Source organism: Vicugna pacos, unplaced genomic scaffold, assembly GCF_048564905.1.
Source record: "Vicugna pacos unplaced genomic scaffold, VicPac4 scaffold_19, whole genome shotgun sequence".
Classification (NCBI taxonomy): domain Eukaryota; kingdom Metazoa; phylum Chordata; class Mammalia; order Artiodactyla; family Camelidae; genus Vicugna; species Vicugna pacos.
In genome coordinates, this window is record NW_027328740.1 from 34,284,339 (window position 1) to 34,296,082 (window position 11,744).

At 39.2% G+C, this 11,744-nt stretch overlaps 1 long non-coding RNA gene across 2 annotated transcripts in view; it reads left to right on the top strand.

Moving 5' to 3' along the window:
- Positions 1-9,936, top strand: part of LOC140692941 (uncharacterized) — a 28,437-nt gene extending 18,501 nt beyond the window's left edge. The window contains exon 3 of one of the 2 annotated variants that reach the window (XR_012068580.1): positions 9,860-9,936. This is a non-coding gene — a long non-coding RNA (uncharacterized lncRNA). Of the gene's footprint in view, positions 1-6,124; positions 6,279-9,859 lie in introns of those variants that run through there. The other variant, XR_012068579.1, reaches the window with a different exon arrangement.
- Positions 9,937-11,744: the final 1,808 nt, after the last annotated feature.

Below are 11,744 nucleotides of genomic sequence, written 5' to 3' on the forward strand. Positions count from 1 at the left end.
AGTTCCAGGTGAGAACGATGCAGGCTTTATCTCTCCTACCAGATGAAGACAGAGAAGAGAATTGAGATCTGTTCCCTCGTGGTCCCTTCCTGCCCCAGGGCCACTGCAGTTCACCTTCAGCCTTCTGGCCTCTGCTCAGAGGGCCTCTGTCCCAGGACTGACTGCAGCCTTTTCTTCCCTTTTCAACATTTCCTGTGCCTTTCAGAAGTTGGTCTCTTCTCTGTAATACAACGCTGGCAGATTTGATGGTGGTCAGCGTGCTGATGGGCAGTCCTTTGGGGACTCCCAGGAGCCATGCTGATTTTCCTGAGTCTTTCAATCGGGGTTACAGAAGAGTCTAGCACCAGAGGAAGCCCATTCACGTGAGGTCAACAGAGAATTTCATCAGTTTCATTTTATTTTTAAATTTTCAGTGGAGAAATTATTTGTAGCAAACTGTTCCAGATTTTCGGCCGCCTGCTTTCCTCACCACGATTTCCTTGATGGCTCTGGTGCTTGTTTTAAGAACCAAGTTTCTTCTCTGTACTTTTGTAGCTGCTGGGCTTGTCCAATACTTGATCTGCATTTGAAGCAGAATGTTTCTTCGTAATGTCAAACTGATTTTCGTATTTCTGAATATTTCATGTACACTCAGCTACTGTTTCAAGTGAAATGCTCTTGTCCAACTCCGGTTAGCTCACATTTGCTGATCTCCTGCTATCATGCTGAGGACAGTTTCTTCTTCCTCTAACAAAAGTTAGCAATTTGCATTTACTATGGAAGGTACTGGCCAGAGGTGCTTTTTTTCTTAACAGTTTTAATACAATTCACCCATTAAAATGTACAGCGGTTTTTACTCTATGCCCAGAATTGTGCATCCCATTCAATCTTAGAACATTTTCATCCCCCCAACAGGAAGCCCCATATGCATAAGCAGTCATTCCCATCTTCCCCATCCTCCCCCAGCCCCAAGGAGCCACTTTTCTCTCTGTGGATTTGCCTGTGCTGGACATTTCATGTAAATTGAGTCACTTCTTGTAAGTGGAGCCGTCTATTGTGACTGACTTCTTTCACACTGAGTAGCGTTTTCAATGTTTGTCCAGGTTGTGGCCTGGGTCAGTGCTCTATGCTTCGCTATTGCTGAATAGTATTCCACTGTATGGCTGGGCCCCACTGTTTACCCATTCATCACGTGATAGGCATTTGGGTTGTTGCTGCTTTTTGGCTGTGATGAGTAGTGTTGCCGTTAACATTCCTTTAGGAGTTTTTATGTGGACATTTGTTTTCAGTTCTCTTACGTGTGTGCCCAGACATCAGAATTCTGGTTCATTCAGAAACCAAATGTTCAACTCTCTGAGGACCTGCCAGGCTGTTTTCCAAAGTGGCCACGCTGTGTTACGTCCTCACCAGCAAGGGCTGCGCATTCCGCTTCCTCTGTGTCCTCATTGGTGCTTGTTATTCTTTTTTTTATTATAACCTATTGTAGTGAGTGTGAAGCGGTTTCTCCTAGTGGTTTTGACTTCATTTCCTTTACAGCTAATGATATTGAATATCGTTTCATTGTGCTTATTGAACATTTGTATATTTTCCTTGAAAAATACCTTTTCAGATCCTTTATTCACATTTGAATTGAGTTGCCTTTTTAGTGTTGAGTTGTAGGAGTTTTTTTTTTTTTCCTTACATTTGGAGATACAAATTCCTAATCAGATAAATGATTTGAAAAAGTTTTCTCCTGTGTGTTGTTTTTTCACTTTCTGGATGGTGCCCTTTGAAGCAAAGTTCTAAATTTTGATGAACTCCAATTTATCTCTGTTTTCTTTGTTCCTTGTGCTTTTGGGGTATTATTTAAAATCTGAATTATTTTATTTAAACTTGTATATCTAAAATGACTTAATTCGTAGGACCGTTCTAGGAGATGGGTGTGGTTGTTCTCCCCAGTCTATGGATAGAAGACTGAGATGCAGAAAATTTCACTGAAATATCAGTGTCACAGCTACCCAGTGCTGTGGGAGTTCAGACCCTCATGTTTGTCCCCAGCAACTGTGCTCTTCACCACCATGCTCCACTACTGCCTGGAATCGTGAATGAAAACGTCTTTCCTTTTTTGATTTCTTGTTAGTTTCTTTTCTCATTGGGGACCTCATCTCCTCATTTTCCTTTCGGAAACCAGTGTAGGTTTATTTTAGGTCTCATGTAGGCAGAAGCATTGCTATCAGTTAACTTCTTTATTATTCACTCTCCAGTGATGATTGTTGCTAGTTGATCTAATCAAGTCATGCTTAAGTCTTTCCTGCTCATGACACTAAAAACAGTCATGACTTACAGAATGCTCAAAGAAGGAAGTATTTGATTGATTTTATTTTGCTACCCAATCAAACCAATCAAATAAAAACCCCGGTGTTGACACAGATTATAAGCCCTCCAGAATAGGGTCACTGTCTTCCTTGTGTTTCATTGGTTCGGTCACAGTGTCTGGATAGTGCATTTCAGTCCAGCAATTTTGTGAGGATACGGTGCTCGTGAATCATTGTAAGGACAGAATTTTGACAATAGACTGTGTTGTTTATTTTATAAGGGAATAGATAATATAGAAATACTGCTCAGATCTATTTTAAAATTAAGCTTGGAATTTTGAGAAGAATTCAAGGAACCATACAAAGATCTTTTTCAATAATTTTAGATCTATCTTAGACAATTTGTGGTTATATAGCAGAATAACTTATCAAGTAGATTTGGCAAGAGGAGTGTAGTATTGATTATTTGTTTTAGTTGAAATATTCCAACTGGGATAATTTAATCAGTGCCTATAAATGAACAAATATGTTTGTATTTCTATGCAACATGAGAGAAGGCTTCATATGTTTGTATATAATATATATGATTGTGTGTTTTAATCTGTCTGACAGTGTTTTTATAGTTTTTAAGCAATGTTGTAACTTTAGAATTCTCCTGAGAAATACACTCCCCTAATACAGCAGTTTGTACTGTGTATCCTGCCTTATGAATGGGATTCCACTGTCCCCTCAGTGAGGAATTTCCTCTCCTATTGAGTTAGTAGCAGAGTTAAAGGAGCTGTGATTTCTAGGCCTTTGCTCTCCATGTGTTTGCAGTTGGCTGCCAATTAGGATTTTGCCTTTCTTGAGATTTCATTGTTCAATTAGAATTTTTGAAAATAACTATTAGTATGTTTCACTGGTCTCCCTAGAAACTTGATGTGTTTGTGCTTTTCAGTTTTCAAATTATGAAAATTGTATATGCACACTAGTTTTTAAGTAGTCCTTTTTCACTTGATATTTATTTACCTCTTTATATTTAAAATAATTTTTTTCCCAATGAATCAATTGTTGTGCATGTTTTAAAATATATCTTACTTTTTATTTTTCTTATTCTAACAGGTATATTCATGGTACAGAATTTAGAAAATAAGGATAAACACAGTAATAACTTAAAAATGGCCTCTAATCTCACCTGGAGATACAGTTGTAAGGTTTGAAATTGAAAATTACAAGTCCTCTCACATTGTTCTTGTTTTGTTACTGAGACCCTCGAATTCCCATATGAATTGTAGCAGCAGCTAGTCATTTACTGCAGAGGAGCCCACTGGGATTGTGATCGAGACCACGTTGAGTATACGGATCGTTCTGGGGAGCACTGCCATGCCAAGAGCTCTGTCATTTGATCCATGAATGTGTGTGGTGTGTCTGTCCAGGTATTTAGGTCTTCTTTAATTTTGTTTCAAAAATGCATAGAGTTTACATAGTATTATTTTACTTTATTTTTTTACCTTTATACTGAGTACAAGTGTGCAAGGTACCGGGATCAGAATTGTATTATTGTCCCACCACTTGCTGCCACCATGGACGCTGCGGTCTTTCTTTGCCGTCTGTAAAATCTTGCACAAAATAGGATGTCAGTAACTCTCTCTTGAATGAATGATTATATGATTGTTGGATGATGCTTGAGAGTCCTTGTGATAATGTCTTTTTCCCAAAATTTCCCCTCTTCTTATCTATGCCCTTTATCTTCCTTTCCTCCAGCCTGGGTTTCAGCCTGCCTGTGGCATTGATTTTCCCTGCCTGAGGACTCTTCCTTTCACTAGTTCACGATAATGTTACATATGGGCTGTGGAAATATTTAGATATCAAGAAAGAGCAAATACATTGCATGCTAGTATTTTTAGAATTTGGTATTCTTTTATCGAATGAAATTAAATAAACCTGACCCCCTGAGCCCTCCCCTGAGCTCTTTTTGCCTTCCTACAGATGATACTGCTCTGGTTGCTGCATGTGCCTTTCCCCAGCCTTCATTTTCGAGTTGAGTAAGTCACCATCACTGGAGCCCTCTCTTTAAAATGAAGAGAATACTTGCTCCTTCTCCAAGGTTGGGGACTTGGATGAGATGAGGTAACAGATAAAGAATGGAGCCCAAACTCATTCTGACACGTGCTCTTTCCATTCTTTCTCCAGGGGAAAAGAGTGCAGTTCAAAAATATAATGATTGTGAGCTAATGAGATAGACAAAACAACCGAACATTTATTACATATCCTTTCATGCCAGAAACAAATGTATTATACACACAAAAAGGACATAATGTACGGTAGTACTGTGGATACAAATGTGGGTCCGAGTTCTAGTCCTGCTCTGAATTGACCAGTCCTGTGAGATGGAGAACTGGTAGGTCGGCTTAGCCTCTCACGGACTTGTTTTCTGTCCTGCAGAGACGGGGCTCGCTAGGCGTCCCCCCCACCCCCGTAGAGGTGCTGTGTGTGATAAATAACGCGCGTTGGCAGCCCGAGCACACCTGCTCGTTCCTCGTAAGTGCAGGATAGCATAGCTTTTGTGGTGACGGCTTTGTGACCGTCCCGTGTTGACTCTCTGCTCCAAAGGGATGCCTTGTGGTTTGGAGATGGGATTCTCATTTCTGTGAATACCCAATGATTGTGTTATTGGGCCCTGCTGATTTTAATCTATTCATTATAAAGTACATATTGTAGGTATATTTTTCAACCATGCATGCTATTTTTCTTTTATTATTTATAATTCTACCCTCTCATCTCTTGGTGTGACTTTTCATGGAATCCAGGAAACAGTCCTAAGCTACCTGCCTCTTCACAATTCTCCATGGTGGTTTCCTTCCCTGACTAGAAGAGGGTTTTGCATAGGAAATTTTCTTTGTTCCCCTTTCCTTTCTTCTTTCTGTTGACCTTTCCTTCAGTCCATTTACCTACCCACTGATTCTTCTGACTTGTTCCAAAACACATTTCAGGCAGCTTACAGAAAAACAGATACCAAAATAAACAGGTGAAAAAATGTGGCCAAGTTCAGACAGTGAGGCTAGGAGGCGAGCCTGTGTGAGGGTTGCAGGCATGAGACACTCGCCTCTGCCCTGTGACTTATAAGATCGACAGCAGCAGTGTGCCTCAGCCTCCCAGCAGACACAGGGAAACAGGGTTTGTGGGAGACGCTCACTGGCTGTGAAATTAATAAGTGGCTGAGGAGAAGCCCAGCCTTTCCATCTACTAAGGCTTAGGAGAATATTTTGACTGTGTTCCAATACCAGAGTATTACATCTTTTCTTTTGTGAGAGTTCTATGTATAGTTGGTTACATTCTATACCTGGAAATTTCTCCAAAACTGCTTCCCACGTGAGTCCCATGGCTCAGGAATGGGGTGGTTCTGCTCATTGACGGGTGTTGGCCAGAAGCAGAAAATGACAGCCTCCAAGGAGCCTGGGATTTGTCAGTTATGTTTTGTCAGTGCTGTAGATTTCAGAAAATGCTTTCACCGTTTCTCTCCATCTGAGGAGGCAGCGTGCTCTCTTACCAGCATCAGGAGCTCAGGGCCACGGGATGATGGGGGATGCCTGCACTGCCGTCAAGACAGCTGAGCTAGTCACTGCAGGCGCGGTGGTTTTACATAGTGCATTTCATGTTCTTTAATGGGTTTCAACAGATAGTTAATTAACTGAGTTAATTAACATTTAATAAATATGATGCTTTATTGAAAAGACAGTTTAAAAACTGTTTCATTACTGAAATTTCAGTAGGGAAGATTCTTTATCTTATTTAAGCCTCTCTTTTAAAGTAACAAAGAAACAAGACAGGAAAAGCAGAGGATGATTTCTGTTCTTCCTCTCGGCTTGAAGGTGCCCTCACCTCCAGTGGCATCCATCCAGATACCAGCACTGACACTGGCCGTGCTCAGAACTGCCTCAGCCCTGAAGACACAACTGACAACTAGAAGGGGGCCACGCCCTGTTACAGCAGGTGCTCTTACTTTGTGGGTCCTTATGTAACTGTGTGGTGTTATTCAGGATCGCCCGTTCTACATTGTGTGACGCTGCTGTGGTGTCTCCTAGTTATTTGTTTCCGTAAGTACTCGTGCATGTTTATCAATGTGTTTTACTAGACATCTAAAAATGCTTTTTTCAGATGAAAAATAATGTGTATTTAATATAAAAGTCTGAAAAAAGGGGCAAAAGTGTCTATCATGGTCCCACTACTCAGAGATAATAATTAACAGTTTAACATCTATTTTCTGTTCTTTTCATCAATGTGTAATAACTCTGTCATAAAAACCAGCGAGCACTCTATGCCTGATTACTATGTGGAGACCTCCATTTTCCATTCGGCTTATTACACGTTTTTCTACAATATTCTATCTCCCCTGGCATGATTTTTAATGACAAGTATAGCATTCTGTCTTGTGGAGGCATCGTCCATTTTACTTCGGACTAAATAAACTTTTAAATTCCAAGTATACTTAACTGATATACTGAAAAGAGAAATGTGGTTGTACCGAAAGGCCCCTACATCACTTCCCCTTTTTTCCTGAGAGTAAAAACTGCTGACAATGTGGAGTATATATTTCATGACCTTTATGACAATGTCATATATATATACACATACATACAGACACGTATATGAGAAATCTATGTATATGTGTGTGTATATATACTTTATTGAAAAATAAAGCCATACTATATGTTTTCTGAAGCTCGGTTTATTCACTCAGGTGTATATCATAAACGTCCTCCCACTCCAGACTCACCTGGTCCTTTCAGATAGAGGGGTCTCCTGATGTACAGGTTTGGTCTCTTCTGCAAGGACAACTTTGGTGGGAGAGTGCTGTGGACAAGGCCTTGGGCCACGCCGAAACGCCGGCCCCTTAGTGCCCACAGCTCGCCTTTATTTGCCACATGATTTTCTTTATGGTGGACACTTAAGGTTTCTCCAATTTCCACTGTCAGAAAGTATGTTTGACTGGCACCATTCTCGTACAAACATTCCTGTGATATTGTATGAGTATTCGTTTAGTTAAGGATTCTGAAAATTTAGTCCCTGGATGTGACAATTACATACATCACAGGCTTCTTTCAAGTGACTCTAGAAATTCCTTCTCCAGTGGGGAATGAAAAGATGTAAAATAACTTATGTAACCAATTCTCTATTGCTGGATATGATTTCACTTCAGCTTTTCTTCCCACCATTGTATACAGTGCTGTGTAAATGCTCTGATGAGTACATCTTTTGAACTGATTTTTTTCTAAACGAAACGATTCCTAAAAGTGGAGTTGTGTCTGTGTGTACACACGTTTTTCAGAGTTTACATATCCATTGACATGTCATCCTCTAAAAAGATCTCACACAGTTTTTTCTCCCACAGATGGACACTAGCTAGAATATGTTTGAAAAATGTTTGGCAATATGGTGAGCCAAAGTGCTTTTTCATTGATTTAGTTTGCATTTGATGACCAGTGAAGTATTGAGCATTTTTCACTCATTAGCCTTCTGACTTTTAAAAAGTGAATGATCCCTTTTGTCCTTTGCAAACATTTAAGTGAGGGAGCTTCTGGTTGCTTTGTGACAGCTCTTTGTATGTTATCAATATTAACCACTTGTCTTCATCAACATGTATCACAGAGATTTTCCTTGTCATTTCTTGCCTTTCATTTTGTTCAGTAGGTTTATTTCTGTTGTGGCCCAAAATAATCTTAAGCTAGTAAATGTCTTCTTTTTGGTTTTATCCTTGATAGTATTCTTAGAAATACTTTCTAATATTTACATCAATATCTGTAATTTTTCTAGTGGTCATTATGACTGGAATAGAATTTGCTTTTTCCAGGTGATTCTCTGATTGTCCCAAGACAATTATTGAATTCATACTTTGCTCTTTGATTTGAAATCCCACCTGTAAAAAATACTTATGCATACTACAGTCTCTTTTTGAGGTCATGGTTTATTTCTGTCAATCTTACTTTCTTACTCCAGTTTTATATCTCACATATTGTAAAAATTTATTTAATATCTGACAGTGTGATTTTTTTCAATTCTTTCTTCCATCCCTAATTTTCTTGGCTAGTATTATGACTTTATTATTCCTGAAGAATTCTAAAATACTTTTTTCAAGCTAAAAAAAAAGGATAAGGGTTATCATAGGATATTTTAGTAAGTTTTGAATTATCTTTAGGAGAACGTACATCTTTACAAAACTGCTTTCCTCCACAAAATATGTTGATGTCTCTAAATTCACACATCTTTCTTTACCCCACAGTACAGTCCTGTACTTTCTCCATGTACAACATGGGCATTGTTTTTGGGTGTATTCCAGATTATTGTTGATGTTTTTGTTAATTTTGTAAGTGAGAATTTTTTGCTATTATATTTTGTAAATGTTAAAACTGACACATAGGAAGGCAGAATCGGTTTGTAAATACTCACTTTGTAACTTGTACTTTAAAATTGCAAATATTAAGTAATTGTTACAGAATCCTTTCTTTTCTGTTTTTAAAAATTTGTTTCCAAGATTCTCAAAATGGTCTTAGCTAAGTAGTATAGGTGGGGAAACAGATGGAGCGAGGTAGTGGGGCTCATGTACAAACTGTGAGCAGTTTTATGGCTGTCTTTTCGCTGGAAAAGCCACGGAAGATCCCAGGTCAGACCAGGCGTGGTTTTGTATGCACTTGAAAGCCAGCATTCCTGCATGTATGGTGAAGCCTGGTGGGCGAGGCTGGTAGATGATCAAGGTCGAATGGAGGTTATTGGCTGCAAAATGTGCTGTGTCTGAGAACTGGAGACCATCGCCATGGGAAATGCTTGGTGCTGGAAACAATGCAGGGGAGCTGGGGAGCCTGTGTGTTAAGGATTTTCGAGCCCTGGGAGTGGGAAGTTCAGACTCTGCATTCAGATCTGAGTATGAATTCATCCTCTTTAGTTTACTGGTCCTCTGACTTTTGTCAAGTTATATACCCTCTTTCAATTCCTGTTTTCTTGTCTCTCAAAATAGGAGAATTACCGCCTGCTGCTAAAGTGTTTGATCAGGGTAAATAATTTGTTTCTATAAGATGCCACGTACAGTCACAATCTCAGTGAGAAATGGGCTGTCGCCTCTTCTTCTGCAAGTTAGTGCTTGACAAGACATGGGGGAAGCCAGCCCCTAATTTTTGTGTGATGCAAGTAGGAACAAAATTAACGTCTTGCCTTTCCCTAGCAATATTCTTACTCCTTTGCTTCATTTACCTCTTTCCTTTTTTCCTTTCCCCGTTCCCCTCCTCCACCAAAAGAGAATGAGACTCTCAGAACACTAGATTCAAATTACTTTAAATGTTGGCTCATCCCCATGAAATGACAGTGACATTAAAAAAAAAAACCTGTACACATCCCAGACTTGATTGTATTTGATTTACACACACACACACACACACACACACACACACACACACACACACACACACAATCAGGCTACATTCCACTTGCAGAGGGAGAAGGACTACTTTTTCTGAGTTTTCATTCACTGAGCATGAGGACAAAGTCTCTTACGCAGACTTTCACCAGGCTTCGTGCATGGTGTTTTTAATTGGATTTCTGCTTTGTCGCCATAGATATAGTCTCCTAATAGAAGAGAGAAAGTGGAGACATAGAGATTCTGGTGAGATATTGGTGTCATCATATTTGAGTTGGAAAGGGCTTAAGAGAGCATGGAGTCGTAACTATTTATGGGTGAGTATCCATGATGGTGTAACTTTGACAAGAATTTGGGTCTTCTGCCATTGTGTCCACGTAGTTGAAGAGGCAACTGGGCAGGGGATGGCAGGGTTCCTTCTTGCTTGAGTTCCAGGGTCATGTTACTTTTTATTGCTCAGCTGCCTTTAGTTTATGTCCATGAGACCTCTCATGGGAAGGTCACTCTGTCCTGATAGAATGAGTTTGTTATCAACAAAAAGCTCTGGACCCACTCATATTTCCCAGAGTTTTCTGCTGACCTGCTGACACTTTAAATAAATGAGAACTAAGAAACTACTGAATATAAAATCCTTATTGTTATCATTTGCCCTCGAGTTCCATAGGAATGAGGTGCTGTCTTAGGCTGTCTAAAGCTAGATCTGAACAGAGATAAGGTGATAGGCTGTGCTGCTGGACCTCTCCAGTCGAAGGGTTTTCCACCTTAGTTTTTAGAATCAGGCAGATGAGCTCAAATCTTGCCTTTACCAGTTATTATCTTTGTGACGTGGGGGAGAAACTGTTCTTTTTTGTGTCCAATTTTCTTTATCTGTAAATAAGTTCTGTATGTATTTTAAGGTTTCTCGTTTAGAATTGAATGAGGTAATTCCCTCATTTATACCTGAAATAGTGATCGTGTGGTTCTATGCTGGTGATTTGTTAGTTGATTACTAAGGGACTCGGCAGTGAGAATGGGGGTGGGGGACCCCTGGATAATAGAGCTTATATTCCAGAATATGCTTGTAAAAGACTGGATGTGCAGTGGATTTTTAGTAAATATCCACTCATTTCCTAGTCTGCATTGATTGTGTATATATCTTTATACTAATATATGAACAATTTTTATTGTAATTTAAACCTTATCAGTATTTAAATATGTAGCTATAAAAATATGTGAAATAAAATGATTTGTCTTTTATTTTCTTTTCAATAAGCAACAAAATAAAATAGAAAAAATTAGTTTTGAAGGAGTAGAAATAATTTTATTTCCGTGGAATCAATTCCGTATAATAGGTTTTTTGGTCGTGTTGTTAAACAGCATGTAAAATTGATAGGGTGTGACATACTGGAAATGAGGAAACAATGAAGACATACTACCTCCAATGCAGTCATTTTGTTACCAAGTCCAAACTCGTTCTGCTTGCTGCATGACAGGCCAATAAATCGGGAGTTAAGATGTTGGAGTTAGGAATAGTGACTTTATTTGAAAAGCTGGCAGACCCAGAAAATGGCATACTGATATCCAGGAGAACTCTCTTCCCCAAGTCAGAATTCAGTCTCATTTTATAGTAAAAAGCAGCGGGGTTGTGGTAGGTTGTTGCAAACTTCTTGCTGTACCAATTGTTTGTCCTTGAAATCCTTTGATCTTGCAGCTGTCCATGTGGGTCAAATCATGGTGTCCCCGTATTACCTCTAAAAAAAAATAGGTTATTCTCTATTTTGCAACTTTTCATCTCTACGTAAGTGTAGAAGAGCTAACATCCTTAAAGATCAGAGCCCGGAGAATAGGCTCCCCTGGATATTTCAGGCTAAAGGCAACTATCTTTTACAAAAGGTTCAGAGATAGCAAGTCTGAGCCTAGAAAACAGGGTACAGGTCTAAAGCCAAACGAACATATCTAACATGGAGTCAAATTTGTTCTTTTGTATTACAACTTCTTTTTCCACCTCATAAATAATTTTAGTAAGAAACATGAGCAATTTTTTTGTTTTTGTTACTTAATTACGGATATGTGGGCCAACTACAGTTTTATGAGCAGGGATTCTG